The 23547-nt window shown below is 44.5% G+C and overlaps 1 long non-coding RNA gene across 1 annotated transcript; it reads right to left on the minus strand.

The window, feature by feature from the left end:
- Positions 1 to 13633: 13633 nt before the first annotated feature.
- On the minus strand, positions 13634 to 23034 carry LOC126531214 (uncharacterized). Its single transcript, XR_008612436.1, has 4 exons — positions 22976 to 23034; positions 22732 to 22891; positions 21759 to 21798; positions 13634 to 14303 (listed from the first exon to the last, which is right to left on the minus strand). It is a non-coding gene; the product is annotated as an uncharacterized lncRNA (long non-coding RNA).
- Between the last annotated feature and the right edge of the window lie 513 nt (positions 23035 to 23547).

Consider the following 23547-nt stretch of genomic DNA (forward strand, 5'->3'; position numbering starts at 1 on the left):
AGCACATTCCCAGGTGCAAAAACCTAGCTGCACAAGTTGGCATCAAATGCGTTCACTGTAGAGCAACGCACGCCTTGTGCAACATACTTAGTGACCCAAGTTCGAATTCGAAAATATAAATTTGCATAGCAGGGCATGGCGTAAAGAAATCATCGCTTGAGTGTGTTTGTTTATTTCCTGAAAGAGTGACTGATCCCCGCTACGGGTGTTTGGCCAATAAGAGTATCTGTCGTATTTGCTGCTCTTTAATTATACCTGTATGGCTCGTACCTACTATGGCTGAGTGGCAAATAAACACGTAATTACATAAAAATAGCCAACATAATTCACAGTTGTGAAATTCAACAACTCATGAGAAACATGGGCTGTAACAAATGTAATGTAGCATGCTAATTTTAAAGAAAAGCTATCAGAAGAAATGATTCAGGATACACAAATCGAAAAGTGTGGAAATCAAATCCAAATTTATAGTGAAGACGCTTGTTAATACAGTTGTACTAATCGCGGTATAATTATTATTGTTTGCTTTGGAAACAGGAAAGGGAAAGATAGACGTAGGCTGTCAGCCGAAAGCAGTAAGGGACAGTACGCCTGCCCACTTTTCATAAATAAATATATGGAGAAATAGAAATTGAAGATAGGAAGAACAGAAATAATCTTCATGAAGCCCGCAACAAAGCCACCCACTTACTAAGTGGATTTATTGTTATCCTTGGGAGTAATTCCTCCAAGCAAATTTTTTTTTTGCTTCTGATGTTTACTTGACGTATGATGAACGCTCAACATAGTATTGTTGCTTGGATGTGTCTGGTTGATCTCAACTGCTCGTTTTGTAGCGTTTTCTTGCGACCCTAACTTCCTTTCTGTTTCTAGTCCTTTGATTAGCGATGTGTTAAACTATAGGTTTCTTTGACTTTTCTCCACACTTTTCGGCTTGTCAATTTCTCGCCGTTTATGGCCAAGTCACTTGTCACAAGAGCCAAGTCACAGCCAAGTCAAGTTGTCACTAGAAATAAATGAAACATTGTTGTCGGACGGTCTGGTTTACGAAATTGGCTTCACAACATAGAAGCTCTAACCATTAGTCCACTGACTCGTCCCGCCCCCCCCCCCCCCCCTCTTCCCCTGAAAAGGAGGAATAATCTAGTGGAAGCGTGTACTTGCAAAAACATAGTGCGCTGGGCGCGTTATAGATAGGCGCTTCACATAGCAACCGTCTAGTTATAAGAATGGGCAGTTTGGCCCCAAGGGCGAAGCACTTCTCAGCGATCGGGTGGTGCTCGAACTATGCGCGGGTCCGACTAAAGTTCCAAGATGTTTCCTGCGGTTTCTTAAATTTTCTGCCCAAAAAGCACAGACTAACGCGGACGTGACCTGCGCGGGTGCGCCAATTTCGCTGGCACCCTCGGAAACATTAAGACGCCGTGTAGGCCCTGTAGTGAGATCACGCAGGCACCCATACACAGCACGTAACAAGCGACGCCGGTAAAACTATATCGTCTTCAGATTTGAGCAGCGATATTCTTTTGAACATTTAATATTTATTAATCTGAAAACATGTAAGATGGACGCCTTGCGCTGTAAATGGCGTTTCAAGACATTTGATGGCGGGTTGCCATTTTGCTAATTCTGAGAAATAATGTTGAATAATATGTTCAGTAGTACAGCATCCTTGTACGGCATATACGACCATGATAGACATATATAATAATAGTAATAATAATAATAATAATAATAATAATAATTTTTTATGTCCATTGAAGGATGAAGTCCTCTCCCAGCGATCTCCAATTACCGCTGTCTTGCGCTTGGTGATTCCAACTTGTGCCTGCCAATTTCTTAAATTCATCGCCCCACCTATTTTTTTGCCATCCTCGGTAGCCCTGCCCTTGTCTTTGCACCCAATCGGTAACTTCAACAGTCTGCCGGTCATTTCCCTTGCGCATTACATGGCGTGTCCAGCTGTATCTGTTTTTTCTCTTAATGTCAACAAGAGTATCGTTTATCCCCGTCTGTTCTCTGATCCACACCACGCTCTATTAAACCTAATTCAATCTAAACCAGAGTATGCCTGTGGTATTTATAACTACCTTCATAATAACATGATCGATACCCTCGAATCAATCCAGCATCGAGTTGCTAGGTTCATTCTTTCTGACCACTCTTATAAAGCATTCTTTTAATCTTCAAAATACCCCAGTTGCGTCTTCCTTCGCTCGCCTCCCGTAGCAGAACTGCTCGCCTTTGCTTATTTTTCAGGCTTTTTTCGTTCACTACCAAATCAGGAACCAAATCCTCATTCAGCGCATCCTTTCACCCGCCTGATGCAACATGATGCTGTGAATCCCCCACATGTTCATTCCACTACATATCAATATTCTTCTTTTTTGCGTGCACAGCCCTAAAATTGATCACTCTTTCTAATGTCATTGCCATTATTACCGACATTTCTCGTTTTAAAGCTACCATTGAAGCAGACCCCCCCCCCCTCTTTCAAGTCGTGCCACCTAACCTAACCCGCCATTTTTCTCTGTGTCCTCCCCTGAAGTATTGTCCTTTCCTTGCAAGTTTCGAGGTATTGCGAATAAACGAACAAACACATAAACATTTATATCAATAAACAAATAAATATAGAAAGAAAGGAACAGACTTCTGCACAGTTGCGGGGTCAGAGCCCAATTTCAGGTGAAGGGGTTTGTATATATATTTTTTGCAGTTTATTGAATTTCAGGTGCCTGTAACAAAAACACACTTACACCCGAGTGTGTTCAGATAAGGAAATACTATTGGGTCCCTGCTATTTTGGTTTGCCGTAAACATATTATATAAGGTGCGCAAATGTCTCTGTAGGAAGGAATCAAACATCGCTTTGTGAAACTGAGCACAGATGTCTCGGAAAGAATTCTTAGAAAAATGGCATTTTATTGATTTGCAGATTTCACAATTAAGAAGGCCTTCCCTCTTAAATTTCCGCATTGTACCCCACCAAAGTATTTACGGTAAGTCTACACCACTAGTACTATTTGCCCACGGGAAGGTAATAATATGTCACCCACAATAGGTTCTTGAAAAAAAAAAAAAAACTTGCAGCATCACAGGAAAGGCGAATACCTATTGCGATAGCAAATTAGTAGACAGCTGTACGAATGAAGGATAGTAGTTTGGAAACATTCGCTTATTAAGTCAATTAATAATGACATGATGTGTAAAGGTAACTGAACGAGCGCGCAGAAAGAAAAAGCACGCGGAGATCGCGCTGTCTCTGTGTGTATGTTTCTTTCCACGTTCTCCTTCAGTCGCGCTTACACGTTCACTAAGTGTATTCAAATCGTCTAGCCCGCCAACGTGATTTAAATAAATTTGCAAGCCCGATGTGACGCGCGCACTGATAAACGAACACTTCTCGCTCGATAAGCGCGGAAACTCGCTGTCAAAAAGCGCGAACAAAACGTCGAAAGCGCAGCGCGTACGAAGCTACCAGCACTACGCGCAGTGTGCAAACATCGCAGATCGCTTTGGAGATGAGGCCATAGAATGAAGTGACGAGGCTCGTGCGGGCGCGCTCTTTGGCCGCCGTCGCTGATCGCTTGCAATATACGGCGCCCGCATGGCAGCGCCGCTAGCAGCAGCCGCCTGAGCCGCCTAACGGCCGCCTAATATATTATTACTCTGCATGGCCTCAACACACGAGCTCAATATATGTAGCAAACACACGACGGAAAATTTGCAACCTAAGATGCTAGCCCTGTAACATCTGCAGGACCTACATAAGTCGAGATTGGTTACGGTTATGGTTACTTAGCCAAGATTGGCTAAGTAACCATAACTGCCGCACCTGCCAGTTGTTAACCTTCCGTCGTACTGCTGCAAATTCCGCTGACCAGAGTGGATTCCGATTCGGATATTGAGAGATGGGTACGCCTAAGTACTTAGTCTTGCCTCCACTGAATGCCTGCGAAGTGGGTTGGCATCGTACACCACAGACCGAACCAAAACCCGGAAATCTTTTTAAAGTTTACTTCTGCACCAGAAACTGAGCAAGACTGTTGTGTTATGTAAAGCGCACTATCTACACTTCACTTGACAGCACAGAAGAAGGCTATCTCTTCTTAAGCGTTTACGCGGAATGAACATGCCACCAGCAATCGATATATTTTAAAGTTTCTTTCTGCAACCTTTTCTGTCAAAATATGGTTAGGAAATATGGGTTGTTTCGTGCCGTGGTCGACAAACTGCCGATTCTGTACATAGGCTGCAACGATTGATCACTTTTTTATAGATTGCATGGATACCATGTTCTCCAGGGGCATTCTGCAAAAAAAAGTTAAAAAACGATTTAGGTATCACACTTTATACAATTTGTTTCCCACGTTATAAATGTCCCTGTGACCCACCATATGGTATGTTCATGGTACTTGGCCTACATAACTTTTGTCACTGTAGAATTTCTTACAGGCACGCTGGGCCACTGCGAAGCAACCGGTCGATTTTTTTTTTTTTCGATAATCTGCTGCCTGCGTTCGAAGTGCGTACGCTGCACAAGGAACAGCGTCGGATTGGAGGATTTATTCGGACGCTTGTGTTTTCAGTCACCTTAAATTTCTGTAGCGTTTTTTTTTTATTTGGTGAAGATTCTGCTCCCAGGAAATAATGCAAGTGAGCGCTGGCGTGGCTCCATGGTAGAGTAGGTGACTCCCAGGCGCCGGGCTATGGTTCGACCCGGTCGGGGACTGGGTATATTTTTTTTCTCTCATTCTCGGCGATAGCTGCTACGGACACCGGACAGCGGCGGCGGAGAAGGCTGCGCACAGAATCGCGAACCGAAACGGCTACTGCAATCAGCCCATAACAGTTTTCGCGACACTGGTTTTTGAGCAACTGCCTCTGTTTGACTTTGAAATCAGGGTTTTTCTTAGGCCATTTTAGATAAAGCCACGAAGCTGAAAAATATTTATGACAAATCTTCAAAAGATTTCACACAAACTGAAAATTAATTATGTAAGTGCACCAAGTATTAATTTCGTTATTAAATCTCGAGAATACCGAAAGTGAAAAAAATATATATATATAGCGCGTAGAGGAACATTTAAGAGCTGTCCTAAATAAATATTCATCGCCGATATTTATGGAAAATTCATAGCATACCCATACAGGAATGGTAAATATAGCACTGAAAATCATGTTGCAATCATGTTGCCGAAATTTGAACCTATTTTAACAGCCATGTATGATCATCCCAAAGATATGTCTCGTTCTAATATTAAAAAGAATACCACACTCATCTTGAATTTTGAACTCATTATTTCGGGACTCATCATTTTTGTAGTACTACAGAAGAATAAGTGAGAGTCTCATTTTCTTTTAGCCCCTTTTTAGCGATGAAATGAGTTGAGCTTTAGTTTTCAGGGCCTCCGGTATCTGTATTCCTTCTACGGTGCTTTGGGGTAGCAAGCACGCGAGAGTTCATACAGTAAGTTTTTTAAAAACTAGTCCGGCGAACATATTTCTCCCATTGATCTCTCATTGCAACTGCTATCTGAAATGTTTCCCGTGTACATAAACGGTGCCGCTGCGTAGTGGGAAAGCGCGATGGGTCCCGAATATTTTTCATTGGTACTTAATTTTTTATATTAGGCATACAAATCCATTCACAGCGCGGAAACGCGACTACTTTTCGCACATTTGGTTCCACACACAAAAATCATAACTGCGACAACGTGCAAGACTGCCATTATCGAGTCGTAAACCGTCGACACCTTTAAAAGCGCGTGGTGGGGAGAACACAGTTTTCTACACGTTAGCCCTTCTATAGTCCACATTTACACCACCTCTCGCGCGGGATTAAGACAAACTGAATCTAATTAACATTCGGCTCGACAATACGCGAAGAGGTCAGTGGCTTATTGGAACGTTTCCAGGGCGCCTTCGATTAAGGGTTAAACTTCAAATTATTCCGTTTGTTGTTCGGTAAGTGCTGCTCAATTTACAAACAAGTTCGTTCCCCCTTTTCTTGCTTTTGCTTGAAACTGAATGGCGAATTAGGAAAGAAGGGCCTGAAAAGTAAGGTTTCCGCCTGTCTTTTCTCTTTAAATAAATATATTTCTACTCGAGTTGGTATGCTCTATTGGATTGGTATGCTCTATTAATAACTAAAGCATTCGATGTAGACTCAGAATTTTGATCTGCTTTAGGCTGAACTGCTTAGGTAATTGTCCTAGTTTTAGGCGTACTGATCCTGATTTTGTTTATGAAGCAACGAACTTGACTGTGGCAGGACTTAATAGCAATAATGTACAGGCAGCCCGAGCATTACTGTGTTAAGGGGTGATTTAGAGGCTATCAAGAGTATGATATAGACAGACTAATTTATTATTCACAACGTAGGCTGAAAGGGAGGGCACGAAGGAGTCATTCTTGCACATGTGGCCTGTCTCAATTCTTTGCAGCCGCCTGGCACCTTCCTATTCATTTTTTTTGCCATTTTCTGAAGGCTTCTACTTCACGCTTCTTATGTGCTGTAATAAAACGTTTTCTTTAAGTTTCCAAGCTAAAATGTTCACAAACTGTCTTGCTCTCAAAAATCTCTAAACAACGCTCGAATGACAAACATCATGGTTTCCTTGTGTATCTTTAACTAAACGACGCACTTTTATTTATGCTGCTGGGATCACCAAAGGCTATGCGCCCTAATATTGCAGTCCAATCAAAAGAAGCCCTATGGTGAGTCGAGTCCCATACAAACACGTAAAATACCTATTGTAAAATTTTTCCTAAAGTATCATTAAATTGGTTTACAATCCCCAATTTTCGCCTTATCTGTTAGAAAAGGTATTTCGGTGTGTTTTTTCCGCACAATGGTTAGACTAAATAAATGCATATAGCTTTCATTCTGTGTGAGAGGTGGTATAGATGTCGAGTAAGAAAGTTAAAGTGTAGGAAACTGCGTTCTGTATACCACACGCTTTTAAAGCTGGCAACTTTCTTTGACCCGATAACGAGATTTGTGCAGCTTGTCTGAGTTAAGATGTTTTGTTTGTGGAAAAATATGTTCGCTAAAAAAATAGTCGCATTTACGCGGTGTGCAAGAATTTGTATGCCTAATATACGAATTTAAGTAAAAATGAAAAATATTCGGGACCTATTTTGCCACTGCCCTCATTTGAGTCTACCGAGCTGGCTCATCTGTCGCAATGGTGTCATCGCGCTTTCCCACTAGGCTGGCGTATCGTTCATGTACAAAGGGAGCATTTCAGATAGCAGATGTAGTTTGAGGTCGATGCCAGAAATGAGCTCCCCCGGCTATGTTCTTGAAAATATCTTGCCTTTGCACGCTTTCGCGTGCTTCTTACCTGAATGCACCGTAATAGCAGTACGCATTATAGGAGCCCTGAAAACTCAAGCTCAACTCATTTCATGGCTAAAAAGACGCAAGAAAGATAACCTGAGACACCCCTCTTCACTACAACAAAAACAATCAGTTCAGAATAAAAGATCAGTATGATATTTAGTTTATTATTAGAACGAGAGACATTCCTGGGATGACCATGCACGGGTCTTGAAATAGCCTCAATTTTCTCGCTTAATATAGAACATTGGAACGTGTTTTTGCAGTACTAGATTTACCAGTCCTGGGTTGGTATTCAGCAAAATATTCATAGAAATCGGTGATGATAATTTTGTTTTAGTGGATTCTAACGTGTTCCAATTTTCGCTATCTTTGACAATCTTGACATCTTCTGGGATTTTATAACGAAATTGATACGCTGTGTAGTTGCATGCTTTTGTCTAGTTTACGAGTAACTTTTTGAAGATGTGTCAGAAATATTACATAGCCTCATCGCCTTAGCTAATATGAAACCCAGAATACCTCTGATGTCACGGTCAGTCAGAGGCAGTAGCTGAAAACCAATGTTTCAAAAAACTCTACTGTGGATGGCGCAAATTTAACTCCCGACGAACCAATATTACTAGTGGTGTATATTCACCGTAAAAAAAAATATTGATAAATTATATTAGGAAGAAATTATTGCGAAAGGAGTTGCCCCCGAATGAATTACACAGTTATGTGATTAGCCATAATGAAAACAATAATTCCGTTTAACAGATCCCAAGGCTGATAATAATTAGGCAGATGTAGATATATAAAACCATTTAGGAAATATTGTGACCTGCTTCACTAATCATGCTTTAAATGTTCCTGCGTCATATATTCGTATGCTGGCACTATTTATTTGTTGAAGCGAGCACTTCAGCTCGAAAATCTACATGTAACAGTGTTGCTTTGTTTTTGGACATTGCTGATTTTCCGATGAAATAAAGAAATTTCGTTTTTCGGAACCTCAATCATTGTCGGTGTGGCTGCTTTGTCATTTCCGTTTACAATACCCTAGTCCGAATAGCGTGTGACCTACGGGCGCAGGGCAGTTTTCGAGCGTCAGAAATCAGCTTTCCTCTCAGCGTCCGTTCTTTGTGGCACTGGAACACTGCACCATAACTAGAAATAAATCTGCGTCAGCGTCTGTCGCGCCGGTCCGCGCTGTATTTCATGAGATTTTTGGACCCACAGAGGAGCCAGGGCAAGTACTCATTAAAGTGTCCTACCCTGGAGTTGTTCGTAAAAAAAAAAAAGAACTTGAGGCAATCATGCTGCTGGACATATTAGGGAAACCTCATAGCCAATAAATAGCAAAGAGCACTCGCGAACGGTAAGCTTTGTGAATTCTTCTCAAGTTCCGCCCATGCGTTGAACGAGCCCAATGCTGTTTTCACTGCAAGAGTAAAGGACGCTTCAATCTGCTTTCGCACCAGGTCTGCACCACGTGTGTTCAATGAAAAGGTGTGCTGTATTTCTTCAGCTAGTTAAAAAAATATGCAGATGAATTCCATGGACGCTTGGCCATGGGCGCAAATGCAGCTGGCTGCTGCATTTGCGCCAGCAATACAGCAGCAATACAGCAATGCTATCACTCGTACCTTAATAACAGTTAAACGTAGTGCACAGTTATGCTCCAGCCGACAGCGTCACCAATAGTGACGGTAATAATGATAAACCCCTGTCATGGCTCCAATACACTAAGGGGGATAGACCGAGAGCCTTTCGATCACCTCCTTAGTCTTATCTTGTCTCAGAATACTGGTTCATATACATTACGGGGGAAGCAAGTTGGTTTCAAACATGTTTCTTAGAATTCAAACAAAATAATTTTGCATATAGCGGAGCGTGGGTTAAAGAACTCGTCGCCTAAATATGTTTGCTTCTTCAAAGAGTGGCTCATACCATAGGCCATTGGCCAATAATAGTATCTGTACAAGGATGCATTGCACAAATTTGTATCTGTTGTAACTGCCGCTATTTCTTCTTGCACAGCTGGCTCGTTGGCGCCCCTCGGCACTACCGTGCGAATGCGCTCGTGCAACTTCTCCCGCGTTCGTAGGCGTGATGAATTAACTAATTAATTAGTTAATAAACACAAAGACGTAACAAGCCTTACAGTGAACTTATGTGGCTCGTACCCACTATAGCTTAATGGCGAATATTTGCGTAATTATATAATTATAGCCTAAATAATTCACAGCCTCAAAATTAAAAAAAAAAAAACACATAATAAGCAAGGGCTGTGATAAATGTAAAGCGTAATGTTAGTCTTATAAAACGACGAGAAGAAATTATTCGAGATACTGAAATAGGAAGGTATGTCAAAGTAATAAAAAAAAAGATAAGAACAGAGTGGTTTCTTCCGTTGTTCCTGAATCGAAGCCGAATTTCGAGTGAAGCCACATCTGCTTCTTCTTCTTTCTCTTATTTTTCTTTTTTCTTTCTCTTCTTTTCGTTCTTTTCCTTTTTCTTCTTTTCCTTTTTCTTCTTCTTCTTATTATTATACTATATATTATTATTTATTATTTATTATAAGCGCTCCTGTGTCCCCCTTCACAGTGTCCTTGTCAATTGTGCGCTCAAACTATCTCACTATGAATAACGCATAGTTTCTAACGAAATAGCCTAGATAGAAATGTGGCACTAGTATCTACGTGGGCTCTTTTGCGCGTTGACTGAACCTACATGATAATGATGGGAAATACAGGCTTCGGATTGACTTCGATCTTTAGACTATCGGAGTTTACTTGCGGCACAGTAAATAAACCTATACTCAAATATTATCGCCTAAATTATAATTTGATTTCAGAATTATCTTATTTAATGCACAACACATTACATAAACTTTGTGTGACATTGAGATTGAAGCACTGTTTACCACCGGTGCACACAAGGGTAGGCATTCTTCCGCAAATCTGTGCCAGATTTACCGCTAAAGAAGAATTATTTATTTTTACAATAATAACAACCGTGCATGAACTTAGATAAAAATACTCAAGTATTAATGGAAATAAAAATTTTGTATTGTTAGAAAGTGTTGCGCCTTTGAGAGGAATGCTACAAGTGTCGTCTGCTACGACGCCTGCTCGATTCGAAAGCGATAGTTTTCTGTCTACGTCAAAAGACAGGGTGATCGTCAGCGCGTCCCTGTAGACAACAGGCCCCGCAGTTGCCGAAGAAGTGGCCGTGGCCCTCGCAATTGCACAGCCGAGCGCGTACACCGTGATCACCGACTCAGACAGACTACGGAAGCTTCAGCAGGGAGGTAATCTCCTCCGCTGCCCGAACCATTCTATACAAGCGAAAGCCTCCAGGAAGAGACATAGAGCTTGTGTAGGTACCTGCTCACTCGCAGGTAGCAGGCAACACCATCACCAACAACCATTCCCGAGAAATGTCAATCCGGGCCGACCACGAGCTGGAAGAGCTACCGCAGCCGGTTAGCAGCTTTCGGGACATTACCCGGATGTACCCAGATGAAAGATGCAGAGTGCCAGAACCGCACCCCAAACTCACCAGGCAACAACAGACGATCCCGTACTGATGAACCGCATGTACCTTGCGAAACACGATATGCTCTGTCCTTTTTGTAAACGAGAAAAGGGCACCCTGCCGCACGTCTTGGCAGAGTGCAAAGAACTCAAGACCCCCCCTCTTCCCCTTCCCACCAACAGCCCCAATCCCAATCCCTTGAGCGATGGGAGACCTCGTTATCCAGCCCCGCCCTACCGATTCAGCTCGCACTAACGGAAAGGGGCCAGGAGCTGCTGAGAACATATGGGTCCCGTAGCTAGAGAACCATCCCGTGCGGTGCCTGCGTGCACCACCGATTTATTTTGGGCCCAATAAATGTTGATTCATCATCATCGCAGACGTCAGGCACTTGCAAACTCTGTCGCTCTTTCGAAAGGCCGCTTTGGCTGTCATGACTGCTGAAAGTCTTCAAGAATTTTTAAACACATCTGATGCAGGGCTAGCTTGGACGCTTGTGGCCTCCTACGAGTATGCTTCATTATATTTTATATTGACGTACTGCTTCTAAAGCAGAATTTATGGCGTGGCTGCGCACTTACCCATTTTGCGATAGCGCAAAGCCAGAAAGCAGCAACGTTTTCTACCACAACTTTGTCTTTCAAAGTCCTAAAACACACATTTAAACGAGCACATAAACGAGCAATGCGTAATGAAGCCCTCCAAAAACTTTGATTATCAGACTATTAGATGTTCAAGAGTCTGTCTTGTCTGAGTAGTGCCTTTCTTTTGCTCTTCTGAAGTTTCATAAAGCATGTAACGCTACAGCGCCGCCCTAACACAATTAACAAACCAAGGTCAAAACACTTTCTTTCAGCGTTTACGATGCAGTCACCTTCTCGTCAGGGCTGTGACACCACACCGCGACATCGGCCTAGCCGCTCGCCGAGCGCACTATCGCCACTTCGAGCAACAGGACAAAACACTTGCGTCGCCATGTTCCAATGCAGGTTGTAGCAATTGCGCTTGGAGAGAAACCGAAACTTCCAAAAAAACACTTGTAGACTAATTCGCCAGCCAACAGAATGCCAATCTGTAGCCTGTACTTTCCATCATTCCCACGATGGTTGAACGATCGCAGCACCAGATTTCCCTCTAGTTTTACTCATGTGAAACTCCATAGAAAATCGTTGATTATTACTACATAGAAATCGAAGATGGAAAGAATAAAGTGAAATTTTTCATTCCTGTAACGAAACCACCAACTTATTAACTGAATTTATTGTTATCCTTCATAGTAGTTTCTCCGAACTATTATTTTCGGCTTCTGCTGTATGTTTGACATATCATGCACACTTAACATAGTATTATTGCTTGAATGTTTTGGTTTGGCCTCAACTGCTTATATTGCAGCGTTATCTCTAGATCCTAACTTCCCTTGCGTTTCTTCGGCTGGTCTCCACACTTAAGGATTTGCCAGTTTCTTGCCGTTCATGGACAACTTGAGACAGTAAATAGCGCTAGTTTCCACCGAGTTTAAGCAACACAGACAGTCGGCAATCGTTCTACGTGGTTCACCAATAAATATAGATGCCCCATCACTACAGATTTTGCGTTACAAAACAAGCTTCCGTAATCTCAGACACGTTATACAGTAAACTCTCAGTTGTACGAACGTCGGTATATTGAATATTTCAGAATAAGGAACTTTTTAAAAATCCCCGGCAGTTTTCTTATAGATTCTATGCAAAGATGTTTCACTTAAACGAATTTCGGAACAGTCAATATTTCAGTTTAACGAACTCGCTCAGAGGGCCAAGGCTTGCACTGCACTGCATTGCAGGCGCAACCGATGCCCGCCCTCATCTAAACCGCCGCTCCAGCGGCAATGTAACGTCGCTGGCGCTACAGCGCCCCTGGGGCAAAGCGGCGGCGCGGAAAACGAACGGCAATGAGGCATGGCTTCCGAGATTGCCCGCACAAAACGAACAAGCATGTAATCTTGGAGGCCATGAACAAAGTAACATTGCTGGCGCTTACAACGTCGCCAGAGCAAAGCGGCGATCTGTCACCCCACAAACCACGTGGTGTGTGTTTCTTTCCGACCGGCTAGTCGTGGCATGGTCGCCGTCTCTCCTTCCAGTCTCGTCGGTTCCGCGTGTGCACACAAACGACCCACGTGGTGTTTTTCATTGATATGTACGAATTCCATTTCACACATTTCTAATACTATGGATGCCATGTCTTTTGATCCGTGAATTGCACTTCAAACTTTTGACTCTGTATGCCATGTCTTATGTTGGTCTAGTGAATATTCAGTTTAGCGAACTTTCAGTTAAGTGAACTATTTCCTTCGGTCCCTTGACGTTCACTCAAGTGAGAGTTCACTGTATTTAGCTGTGTACTCAATCCGATGTATTTTACATGCATCTTGCTCAGCTGTTGGGCGGGTCAACCTCCTCATTGTGCGCTTGATGACCGAAGTCTAAATAAAGTTTCTGGGTCGAAGCAAAACCGTGGTTGTCAGGAACAACAGTCCGCACGCACTGCCGCGGCAATGTGTTGCCCAATGCGGGCCTGTGAGACCTTTTAGATTATTTTTGCTCTCACAAAGCGCGTATTCAGTCATCTAGCCAGCTGGCCTACCTATACACGTTCGCATGCGACAGGGAGGTTGTGCACAACCACGCGTACGCACAACACGAACGACCTCGTGCATCGCTGGATATGGGCCTTGGCCACAGCTTCATGGTGCCTGTTTGTGACTTGCACACCAACTGCCTTATTTATTATTGGCCAAGACTGCCTACAGTAAGATTTGATTGCTGTCCTTACGATAACAGCAACCCGAGTCAAACAATCCCACACGCTGGCGCGTGGGTTCAACCGGGAATGACATTTGCGTGAGACAGCGTGCAACATCATCAATCACTTCTCACTCACTTTCCCCCAGGAGCTCTCCTCACTCCATGGCGCTTTCTTCCTCAACGTTTGTCATACTCTCCTGCGGATCTTCAACAGTCATGCCGAAGTGCATGCCCATGCCGAGTATTGGAGAAATTTTATTCATCAGTGTGTGGCTAACCCGGCAAAGACAGCTCCACCTGTCTGCAGCTGCAGACGCTGAGCTGTGTCTTTCTTGGGTTGCCAGGTTACGCCGTGCTTCTCTATACGGGATCACGTGCCAGAAGCAGCAGGCAACACCCGACGATTTTGAGTGCTCTTTGGCACTGCGTCGGGACGCCGCCGTTCATGCCCCATCTCTGGAGGCTGGCGAACCATCCTCGCCTGGTGATGGCACCTCCTTGATGGAGAGACTGGAGCCACGACGCCACGGTGCCGGAACGAACTCCAGCTGTCCCGAAGCCAAGGACGTCCAGTATGCTGATCGATGGCAGGATGTCGAAGGGCGGCAGTAGCATCAGGTGAGTCACGATAATGTAATAATATACGGTGACTGCAAGGAAAATGATATGATTTTAAACTACTATAAATTATGGCGCTTACGTGTAGAACACACTATATGATATTTATTAGGCTATCAGAACGGCTTTCAAGCGCACCAAAAATTCGTAGCTAGAGCGATTAATTATAGTGGTGGCATGTTGCTGTAACGTTGGTATTTTGTGGGTTCTGTCGTGGTAGCGCAGTGGTAAGGTGGCCATCTGTAAAAGACGCGTTGGTCCAACAATGTATGCTACCATACTAACGATGTATTTGACTCATTACAGATTTATGCACGATTATTGTTCCTTGTACACTCTAAAAAAAGTTTACACACTTTGGGGTGTGTATTTGTCACACAACTATAACAGTCATCTCCCTTGCTTGCGTTTCCTCTGTTGAAAACTCGACGCCCGCTTCTTCCCTGTCGAGAATGCTGTGTCAAGCTGATAACGCACAAGCCGTATGGGACAATAGGAAGTACCGGGGTCACTGCGTTAAAGAAAGGAAGTGCGGGCAAGACAGATGACAAATATTGTTCTGCGGCAAGATAAGCCTCAAAGGGCCTAAACTTTTTTTTAGAGCGCAAACGAAAAATCTGCACTATCTGCATGAAAAAAAAAAATACGACAGGGCATCTAAATTTTCGCTGCCAGATATGTCAATAAACAAACCGCGAAATCCTCAGAAAGTGTCTTGATGCGCTGTTATCCACTCGCAAGAACTGTCGGCGCTGCAACGGGCACTGGTATTCCCGCTATGTGGCTCTGCCAAGTTTACTTAAACACTCCGAAACTTATTAGCGTTAATAGGAATTATTCATATGCAAATAATTGTCACAGCACACGTTGCTAAAAATAATTTGTCCCAAAGGCCATCGTCGATAGGAATTGTTCCATATCACTCCGCTGCGATACCTACGCATTTGCAAGTCCGTAATTGAGGAACTCTTGTTAAGAAGTGTTCCAGCTCATATTCATTCTTGTCCACACACCTCTCTGTAACGTATCCCGTCCCTGAGAGCACGTAAATAAATAAATAAATCCTCTAAAACATCTTTCGGTACATAAGACAATTGATGTAATAAATCTTGGACTAAATCATATACCTTTAATTTTAGTCTCATTTCAGCCAGGGTTGTTCATCAAAAACTGAAACTAATCTCGGAAATCTTTCTGTCTGTCTGAAATTTTCTATCTGGTCAGCAGTATTAAAAACGCATTGGTCCCTCCCTTTCTACCAAGTCATGATAACATTGGTGAAGATACCTTAACACCTACTTAAAATCGCCTCAAATGCCTTAACACAACCTTGTAGCAAGCAGTGTCATTTTTGTGCTCAGCTACGTAAAGAAAGTCGGATAATACCGCATCCCGAATGGAGGACGCCTGAGGGGATCGGTGCGATGCTTCGGGAAACGGTTAAAAAAGCACACATCTTTGACATGAAACAGGCTGTTCGACATCGCTTCACACTACGTTTCTGTACTCAGGTTAGCGTAGGCGCCTCGCTATATATACAGTTTTAGAAAAGCGCTTGTCGCCTTACGTACGGTAAAGGTAAGCACCTTTGCGGGACATTACGGTGCGTGTCCATTCAAGTATTTTAGTTGACTTCACGGAAACTCAAACGTAAAGAAAATATATGGCGTAATGTTATTAGCGTCCCCTTTGGAACGTGGTGGTGGGTTGCGCCACCAAGCTTTTGCTATTATACTGCCTAATGTCCTACCTAGGGTAAAAAGAAATAAAGAAAAACCATTATGAACTCCCGGAACAAAATTTTCTGATCACCTTTTGCGAACTTTGCTTTTGTAGATCCGTGTTTTCTGTCATTTCCTTACTTTTCTTCCACCAATCTTCCTATCGCCTCTTACTAATCTTTATTGTGGACATGTTTACTTTTGCTCTGCTCTCGCGGAACCAAAGGGCTTCAAGGAAATTCAAGGAAAACATTATAAAACAGGGCGCCGTCTGTTACGTCTGTTGCCTCGTGCCAAACATATTCAAGTCAAGACGATCCACTAGCGACCATACTGCTATTTCTATGCGGAAGTGTCTCATTAGGCCCACGGGTGGCAGAATCGCCCAACGACCTCAGAAAATGGACGCGCTATGCGCTGTAAACTAACCTTCCAGGTGATTTTAGTGAAAGCGATAGCTCAATACGGTAGTTACTAGCGATCAACACGAGTGAGAGCGTAGCCTTCACGAGAATTCGCGCTGAAGCCGGAGGTATGGGTGCCGCATTGTTCTAGAGCGCTATTTCTTAGGTCTGTAAGCATTACGAATCATTCCCGATGGGAGTGGTTTCACACTCGCTTGACCGGACCGAGACACCACTTTTTCGTCACACGCTTCCCGCTCACTTAGATGCAGGCAGGCTGGGATATTGTGCAGCGACAGCAACCTTTCGCCTATCCTCGACCTTGGCAATTCCAGGCCAGTTCTGGCTATAACCATGAATTGCGTGTGGCAAGGTAGCAACACGATCGATAGCGGGAACTCGGCGTGGCTGTTTAAGCATCAGGTCACCGAACAAATGTGGCTGCGCGACATCATTGCAGCAATGCGCTTTGTACAATGCTTTTACCAAGTTGAGTTAGATGAAATAGATTGCGTGGTACCGCAGCTCTGACTAAGGGAGAGTGGCGTTGTCCTGCCTGGGCTACGTATGCTGGCTATAGCACAGATAAATTTATCAGCTCGCTGCATTCTGTGTTTGCCATAGTGTCTGATCTGCTAATATTGCTGCCAGGAGGTGTGAAAAGAAACCATAACCCTCTTGATGCTCACAGAGAGAATGCGAGCGCAACTATTGATGACGTTTACGCTATTGACACATGTAGTTATATATCCTTTTTCTGAGGACTGCATTTCACCAACGTGACCTAGAAGCGCAAGGCCTGCTCATTCTTATCCATGACGTTATCTTACCTGGCCGAAAATTTCCTTTGCCAAGGCTGGCATGACGAAAGTGGTGACGTCAGAATTACTGCGGCATACTTGGGAGCATCCCGATTGGATTCTATGGCAGTTGGGCAAGCAAGCTAGTATGACAACATGGATCCGAGTGAACAGGCCTTGTGCTATGTAAGTGGTGTTGATTTCACCCGGTAACTTAACCTTATCGCAGAACGCAAGACGCGCCTGCGTGATTTGGAACTTACTCGAACGTTAGCGTTGATTCTATACGCGGTGTAGGGTATTGCCAAACTTTGTGTAATCAGATTGTACGCGTGATGTGAATCGTTGTATATGTTCTGTTAGGTGCACAAGCACCAGCGAGAAAAGCCGACGCACTTCACCTGCAAATCAGATTCTCGGCGATTGTCTGCTTTGCTCTCCGCTATCGTTGTGCTTAAGCGTCATTTGTTTTCGCTGGGCCCTAGTTCGCCGAATATTATGTTAAATTCCCAGCCCGACGAATGGAAACTTCAGCGTTTTGCACTGTCACAACCACGTGATATCTGGTTGAGGTGCTTCATCATTAATGTTCAGGATACCTTCTCAGAGCCGTGACCGTAGCCTCAACCACGAAGACAAAGGCCGTGTCTCTCCGGACCATCGAATTACCCGAAGGCTGCAAAACTAGCCCCGCACCACGGAATTCGACGGGAGACGACCAGGAAAATCAAGGTCAAGTCAGCAAGCCACGATGACGGATGCAGCATCTCCCGCAGCCATCGTCCCATAGCAGGCAAGGGAAATCGTCACTTCATCGCGAAATCTGGCTTAGGACTTTTGAATGGATTTCGACGTTCGGCAAATGGAACACATAGGAGCTCCTAATTTGCGCCATGTGTTCTTCTACTTGAAAGACGCCACGATGTCGTGGTTAGTAAATTGAGTATGCACCCTAAGAGTATAGGACATGGGACATTTTGCAGAGGCTTCCTGCAAACCCTTCACAATCGTCGTACTGAAAAAGGGAGTTCACATTTTGTTGTAACACCGGTTGCAGTTACCAAACGAGAACGTTGTGATTATAGCCGAGAAAATGACTCGGCTAATCCGCAACGCTAATACCGACATGTCCAAATAAGGTTCGTTTCGTTATAGGCGGTATAATACAAGAGCCTTTCGCCGGAGTGAGGCCAAATGCAGTGGCGAAATATCGGATAAAGGCGTCGTGGATCAAAAAGACGCTGGAAATGTGCAGGAGACAACCTATGGGCCGTGTGAGGCCAGATTGCGCACGAGCCTACGGACTCTGTTCCTACGACCTGCGGGAGACACTCAGAACTGTCGCGCCGAGGAACTACTGAAGTTGTTCCCATTGCCGCATCCTGAAGTGTCCTTGACTGCCTACATCGTCCATGAAAAAATTCAGCAGTCTCTGAGAGTTCCAGAACCAGTGCAGCCTCGTCTGGAAGCCATGAACTACGCTGCTGCCTCCTGCCGCCGTGTTTCGCCTCAGCGCCCTCGTCAGAGCATGATGACGGTGCAATTCCGTTGTCAAAAGCCGCCGCCGCCGCCAGCTCACGCGCTCGTCGGCTCGTGCAACGCCCCGATGATGGCGGACATTTGGCACGGCCCGGACCGTCGCCCGCTGCGCAACCAATGTGGAGCACTGACCCACGTCCAATGCCCATACCGTCAGAAAGGACTATGAGGATTCAGCTTGAATGCGTAATGTCAGCGATAAGTGGAATGACCACGGGACACGTTCGACTGCAAGGAAGCAACTGAGGGCAGACCGCGACGATCTTGCCGTTCGCCGTCACCTGACCGCTACCTTTCGCCTCAGCGCCGACCACACACTGGCCCAACCTGTAGCCGGTCAGTTAACCCATGTCCCGAAAACTGAAAGCAACAACCCATGAAGGTGCAGTTGCTGTTGGTAGAAATTCCGAAAATCCTACGCCCCTGATGACGACGCTTCAAGATCCAACACAACGACGGAAAAACGACATGTGTCGCTTGTCCAGACGCGCATTTCCACTCGCTTGTCCTTGTTGCTTCTTTGTGCTCCGTGACAACTCTCGTGCTAGTTATAACATAGTGGAATATCAATATAGCGTGCTCTCACACCTCCATCTAGCATAAACTTGAAATCGAAGAATACTCCGCCTCGAGAAGACGTTAATATGGGGCGTAACAAGGGTGAGACCATAGTACATAGCCGCGACCGAACGCAGCGACCTAAGTGCAATGCAAGGCGAAAAATAATCGACCTCCATTTCCTTCTCGATGTCCACGAAGTCACAGCACTTGTAGACTGGGGAGCCGAATGTACCATCATGACATTATAAGTGGTTTATTCACTGCGAAGTTGAGGGAGGAAAGTGAAGGCTACAGGAGACGTCCCTCAAATCTCGTTAGAAAACACTTTATAACGCCGACTGGAAAATGCACGGCAAGAATTATCGTTCATGACTGCACTTATCCTACGAAGTTCGTTATTTTCCTACCGTGCTCGCGAGATGATATATCCATATGGACTTTGTGAACCAACACGGCACAATATTTGACCCGAAGTTCGAGTCGATAATGCTACCCAAAGACCAACCGATACAACTGGAGAGCTCACAGTCTCCATATGCTTTAAGTGTTCTCGAAGTTGTAGTGAACCTTCCGAGTCACTGCAGTATCATGATCTACGTTGGCACCCAAACACCCGCCGAAGTGGAAGGTGTCGTTGAGGCAGACCAAAATCCTTTGTTCGACCGTGAAACTTGCGTACTAAGAGGAATCACTCGACTTGATGGCATTCTATTAACGAAAGTGATGCTGACAAACTTCAGGAAGAAGTAAAAACACCTCAACAAAGGGGACGACGATCGCATACATTCATAAAATAGTGGAAACTAGTAGTGCATTTGTCCACTTGGATTCTGCCACACCCGCCATGACGGCCATAGTTCGTGAACCAGCCTTAGACGGCAGTCCAAATCTGCCGAACAGCTCAAAGGTCTTCTCCGATGAAACGATGACTGCTTGCCGGCGTCAACGAAGATTTGACAAACACCGGTTGCTAACGTCGTATAATAACCGGGGCAAGCGCTCGGTCACCCCCTCAGATCTCGCACCAAGTTTCGAACTTTCGATGCGGGAATGAGAAGCTAATAAGCAGCGAAATCACCCAGCCCTAAAGGAGCTCGCGGCGCTTCTTGTAGCCTTAGTGAAGCCAAAGGTCGGAATCCTGCTTTTCTGCGTCGATTGTCGTCGCCTGAACGCGATAAAAAATAAGGGTTCATAGCCCCGCCCATGGATAGATGACGCATCGGACCGGCTGTGTAACACTATGTATTTTATTCCGATGTGTCTCAAACCTAGCTACCGACAAATAAAGGTTGACGATAGAGATTGCAAGAACACTGTGGTCATCACGCCGGTGGGCCTCTATTATATCAAAATTGTGCGAGTGTAGCTGTGCTAGCACCTGCATAATTCCGATGGACACGGCGTTAGCAGGGCTACAGTAATATTAAGCTTGACCCAAGAGATCCTTCGATAACTTTCAGACGACGTCTTAAAGCGCAATAATGAGCATCTAGAACAAAATCAGTACTTTCCGAACGTCCGACTCGGCTTCAGAGCGGGCATTTCTTGGGTCACATAACTACTTGAATTCAGCAATGACCTCTTTCAATCTTTTAATCTCGCTACTAACTGCTCTCATCATCCTTGACCAATATTATTCTGGAGTCCCCCCTTACGGCGTGCGTGACAATCAGATCGCAGTTTTGGCACGTATAATGTTCTAAAATTGCATTTCGCTTTAGTTTTCGTCACAATATGACAGCATATATAGTGTTCCGCTGTGGTAAAAATATATTAGTATATACCGTTGTGAAAACTTTAGATACTGGCGAGTTAGCACGGTATGTGTTCACAGCGAGCGCATCAGCTTCTTCCGTGTAAACAACTTATTACATTTTCCTAGCTCATTGAAAGGCTAAAACAGAGCAATTTCACGTTTGCTGAAATGATTAATAATAAATATAGCATTCCCTATTGAGGTTTCAGGGGAATGACTGCGAAATTGAAAATAAAGTAAATTATGAGAATCGCGGGTAGTTGTATAGGACGGAATTTACTGCATCAACAAAGCTTCATTTAACATAGATTCCAACATGCGCGTTGTATATGCGTGATATTTTCTTTGAAATACTTGTTGAAGCCCCGTATCTGGCGATATCCTAATTAAGTGCAATATTGTTTCTGTTGCAAAAATCAAATGCCCTCTAAGAATTCCTCAACTTCGGGTTCGACTTCCCGTTCAATTCCTCGTAAGCTAGAATACCTTGTAAGATAAAATGTGAGCCAATAATAGTGTTGAATATTTTAGTAACGAAGGAGTCAGGTCAATGGCAATGAACCCTTACGAACTAAAATCTTTGTGAAATCAGCCCCACATTTCTGTAATATTAGCCTTATTCGTATATTAAACAGTGTTTGCGGAGGGCACCGTCAGGGCTTTACGAAACGTCTGTCAAGTCAGGAAGAAGAAAGATTTTGCTCACGGATCAGCAGTATGAGGCCCATGATGCTCGAGCGATGGAACTGCAATGGGAGCAGAACATAAGTATGAGAAATAAAAAATGAACTTGGAAAAGTCGCAGTTTAGCCCGAAAAGCTAAGCACCGATTGCGATAGAAAATTAGTAGACAGCTATACGAAGTCATGATAGTAGTTTGATGGGCCTCATAAAATTGGAAAGATTCGCTTACTAACAGAATTAAATAGCATGGTGTCAGCACGCACAAACAATCATGAGCACATCACAGTCGATGATCGCACACACTCGCTGTCAAAACCCCGGTGTGAGCAGTGAGCGAAGTGACATCCGTACAGTCTACGCATCACCGCAAGGGATGCGTTTCAAGATAGAGATTCCTTTCCACGCAGTAGATCTCTTCCAGGAAAGGGGCGCGCGACCGTGTAAATTGCGCATTTGTTGGCGGAGTCCAAGCCACCCTCTTTCTCTTTCGCGTTGCATCCACAGTTTCCTACATGGCGCGCGACATTGAGCCGCGTTCATCTGTTGCGCTTTGGCCTGGTCGGGAAATGCGCACTTGCTGTAGGAGGTCAACGTCATCGTTTCGCTCGACGGAAGACAGCGCATTTGTGCTTCGCCTTCCGCCTTCTCACGAGCCTGACTGAGCCGCCATCATGGGCCGTCCTCGCGTGCTTTCACTTTTACATGCAGCATAGACGCACTTCGACGGTGTTATCGCCCTTGGACTTTATACCGAGAATTATGGCGACGGCGACGAAATAAAAATGCGCCTTGAGTGTACCTAACTACGCTATCGCAGTAAGGCGAATTATAAGGTAATGCGCACCGTTAGGGTAAGGAGCTGCGCCAATCACAACCGCGTGAACACCCAAAGACCCACCGCACTGCTGCGACCATCAGTGTGCTGAAGTGTGCGATAATTGCGGTGGGCTACATATAAACGCGGGTGTATAGGCATGAATTGAAAACACTCTCACCGTGACGAGGGTAGCCGGGGTGTCCTGTGTTAGATGGCCTGGGCCGAGTCTACCGGTGGTTCGTTACGGTGGAACCTCGTCGGCAAATTTTGCCCTTGTTCGTGAATTTCACGACGTTGTCGGAATGGGCATCGGGACTTCGCCGCCGCTGCTGCAACTGCTGATGAAGAAAACAAATAGCCTTGGGACAAATGTCGCATTATTATTTTAGAATACTGATGATTAAGGGAAACTGCAGACTTACGACGTTCCAGCGAGCGGGGTCTGCGTCCTTTTCGTCGTCGTCGGCGAATGCAAAGTAGCACTAATTGTTTTGCTTTTTTATTGCGTGGCTGAAGCCCACTATGGAGGGTTGGCAGCGTTCACGTATCGATAGAGCGAAACGATAACAGAAATTAATTCACAGTAGCAAAATTCACGTGGTCCTAATGACTAAGGGATGTGATAAGGGTTGAATAGCAAGTAAAAGGTAAAAAGGCCGAGAGAAATAAATTGGTGAACTATTGGTCAAAAGGAGTTGTTCACGCACTTTTAAAATATACATTCATACATGACCCTATCATAGGGAAAGGGGATAAAATAGAAGGTAGTATTACGTCACGTCATGAGACCTCTCAAGTCAGCTCTAACTGAAACCATTCTCTTCGTCTTCGCTGTGTCAGAAAGCCGTCTCAACACGTGACCCTCCACAGCGGAACACGGCTTGGTTCTGGTATTGCTTGAGTGCTTGGTTCCCGGTTGGTTTTAACTCTTCTTTCGCTATATTCAAAGGTCCCTCTATAATTTTCAAGGTAGCGACATCTGCCGCGCGCGCCA

Source organism: Dermacentor andersoni, chromosome 5 (genome assembly GCF_023375885.2).
Source record: "Dermacentor andersoni chromosome 5, qqDerAnde1_hic_scaffold, whole genome shotgun sequence".
Classification (NCBI taxonomy): Eukaryota; Metazoa; Arthropoda; class Arachnida; order Ixodida; family Ixodidae; genus Dermacentor; species Dermacentor andersoni.